Source organism: Nelumbo nucifera, chromosome 4, assembly GCF_055504915.1.
Source record: "Nelumbo nucifera cultivar China Antique chromosome 4, China Antique-T2T, whole genome shotgun sequence".
NCBI classification, from domain to species: Eukaryota; Viridiplantae; Streptophyta; class Magnoliopsida; order Proteales; family Nelumbonaceae; genus Nelumbo; species Nelumbo nucifera.
In genome coordinates this window covers 80,862,079-80,865,559 of record NC_142652.1, presented here as the reverse complement: position 1 = coordinate 80,865,559, position 3,481 = coordinate 80,862,079, and positions in this window count along the sequence as shown.

Sequence of the window (3,481 nt, the reverse complement as noted above, 5' to 3'; positions counted from 1 at the left end):
TGGCTCGTGGCCTACTCAATTCTTACAGATAGTATTGTCATAAGTTGACAATATTCCATGCCCGAGGTACTTGTTTCCCTTCGAGGGTCTCGAGCTCGTACGCTCATTCCCCAAGCACTCGTTTCACTCGGTAAGGACCTTCCCAGTTGGACCCGAGCTTGCCAGCGCCGGGCTCAGGTACCATAACTTTACGAAGGACCAGGTCGCCAACGCGGAGGTTCCGCTTCTTGACCCTGGCGTTATAGTACCGAGCTACTCTCTGCTGGTAGGCTGCGGTCCTGATGTACGCGAGGTCCCTTACTTCATCGAGTAGATCGAGGTTGGTACGTAGCTCATATTCGTTTGTCTGATCACTGTATGCTTCTAGTCGCAGCGTAGGTACTTCGATCTCTGCGGAGATCACTACTTCAGTGTCATAGGTGAGATTGAATGGTGTTTCTCCCGTGGCGGTCTTCTCCGTGGTCCGGTAGGCCCTTAGAACACTAGGTAGTTCATCTTCCCATAATCCTTTAGCTCGGTCCAGTCGTGCCTTTAGTCCGCGGAGGATGGCTCTGTTCGTGACTTCTGCTTGACCATTTTCTTGAGGGTGTGCGACTGAAGTAAAATTCTTCCAAAAGAAGTTTTGAACATTTCAGGTTGTGATCGTTACAAGGGGTTCGGCTTCTACCCACTTGGTAAAGTAGTCCACTGCTACTACTAAGAACTTCCTCCCACCCGTTGCTGGCGGGAATGGCCCGAGTAGACCGATGCCCCACTGTGCAAATGGCCACGGACTGGTGAGATACTTGAGGTCGGCAGCGGGTTGGTGGTGAATATTGGCATGTCTCTAGCATTTGTCACATTATCTAACGAGCTCAATAGTGTCTGTCTTCATTGTTGGCCAATAATATTCCTGTCGGAGTGCCTTCTAGGCGAGGGCCCTGCCCCCCAAGTGCTCGCCGCACAACCCCTCATGAGTGTCGCAGAGTACGAGCTCGGCTTCGGTAGGTTGCAAGCAACGCAGGTAGGGGAGCATGTAGGATCTCTAGTATAACCGTTCATCTATCATGACGTATTTGGCTGCCTGGCGCTGCACCCTTCTGGCCGCATTGCGATCTGCAGGGAGGGTCCCGTGTAGCAAGAAGCTCACAAGCGGGTCAATCCAACTCGGCCCTACTTGAGCTACGGGAGCGACCTCCTCTGCCCCCCCGAGAATGCTAGGCTGAGGCAAGTCCTCTATGTACACGGTTCTCATGGTGATGTCGCTGGCGCTGGCTAATCTGGACAGGGCGTCGACCTCAGCGTTCTCCGACCTTGGGATTTGCTTGATAAGGTGTGACTGGAAGTTGAGCAGGGCCTCTCTGACTTTGGCTAAGTAGGCGATCGTGGTTGGCTTGCGAGCTTCATACTCGCCAGTGACCTGGTTGACCACAAGCTGGGAGTCGCTGCAGATAACGATGTGCTTGGCTTTTACTTGTCTGGCTAGAGCTAGTCCAGCTATCAACGCCTTGTACTCCGCTTCATTTTTAGATGCCACGAACTCGAAGCATAGCGCGTACTCTAGTTTCGTGCCACTTGGGCCGTGCGGAACTATTCCGGCTCCGCTGCCCTGTTGGTTCGAGGAGCCATCTACGTGAAGGATCCAGGGCTCCTCATCCCAGCTCGCGCTTGGCCGAACTAGGAGAGATGCCACACTGGCTGCTACCTCACGGGTATCGGACTCGATCGGCCTAGGAGCTTCAGGCTCACCCGAGCTGGGAGCCTCGTGCTCAACCGGCCTGGGGACTTCGGAGCTGAATGTGCACTCGGCGATAAAATCCGCTAAGGCTTGGGCCTTAATGGCAGTTCGCGGCTTGTACTGGAGGTCGTACTCGCTGAGCTCAACTGCCCACTTCGTTAGCCGACCAGAGACCTCGGGCTTAAATAAGACTTGCATCAGAGGTTTGTCGGTGAGAACGATAACAGTGTGAGCCTGGAAGTACGGGCGGAGCTTCCGAGCTGCAATTACCAGTGCGTATGCTAGCTCTTTCTATCTCTGGGTATCTCGTCTCTGCTCCCTACAACACTTTACTAACATAATAGATGGGTCGTTGAACCCGATCTACTTCCTTTATTAGTACCGAACTAACTACTTTGTCGCTTGCCGAGAGGTACAGTTCTAAAACATCGCCCTCCTCGTGCCGGGTTAAGATCGGCACACTAGCGAGGTATTTCTTGAGTTCGTCAAACGCGGCTCAGGGTGGCTATGCGACCATTCAACCTTTGAACCTGCTTCAAATTCCAGGGTGGTCTCATATCTAAGGTGGCCTTAATTTTGTCCGGGTTGGCCTCAATGCCGCGCATGTTAACAATGTATCCTAGGAACTTGCCCGAGGTCACACCGAATACACACTTGTTTGGGTTCGGTCTTATATTAAACTTACGCAAATTTTCAAAAATAGAATGCAAATTTTGTATTAATTCATGTGAAAATTGAGTTTTGACGACCATGTCGTCTACATAGCATTCTACTTTTCTGCCAATTAGTGGCGCAAACAACTTATTTACAAGTCTTCGAAAGGTTGCCCCTGCGTTTTTCAACCCAAAGGGCATAACCTTGTAACTGTATAGACCGAACTCCGTGATGAAGGCAGTCTTTTCTTCGTCCGTCGGGTCCATCTTGATTTGGTTATAGCCCGAATAGGCGTCCAAAAAGCTTAGCAACTCGTGCCCTGAGGTTGCGTCCACCAAGCGGTCAATTATGGGGAGCGATAAGCAGTCTTTTGGGCAAACCCGGTTTAGGTCGGTGTAGTCGACGCACATGTGCCACTTGCCATTGGCCTTCTTTACCAGGACATGGTTGGCTACCTAGCTAGGGTAGTGGACTTCTCTTATGAAGTCAACTGCGAGGAGCTTCTCGATCTCCTCGTCGACCGCTTTCCACCACTCCGGGGCTTGGTTGCGTTTCTTCTATCTAACGGGCCTAACTATAGGATCAGTATTCAGCTTGTGAGTTATAAGGTCGGGGTCTATACCGGGCATCTCTGCCGCGGAACATGCAAAAATATCTAAATTTTGAAGAGGCTTACCAGTTCAAATCATAGTGGTTCCTGGATGGAAGCACCGATCTAAAGCGTCCGAGCTGGGTCTACTGCTGAGGTCGGGACTGCGATTGTTTCTTCCGTGGGCACGGCTTGCTCTTCACCTTGCTCCGTAGGCCGCTCCAATTCGATGTCGTCGGCCACATTGGTCTTTCCCTCAGGGCGGCAACATAGCACTTGCGCGACTCGAGTTGGTCGCCCCGCTTTACCCCCACACCGAATTCTGTTGGGAACTTCATAGCCAAATGATAGGTGGAGACCACCGCCCGTAGGACATGGGTGATCGGCCGGCCTATTATGGCACTGTATGGGGAGGGGGTCGCGACCACCAGGAAGTCATGGCTGAGTCTGACTACGCAAGGCCATGTGCCGACTTCTACAGGTACTGTTATTTTCCCAAGGGGTCGGACTTCTTCGCTGAA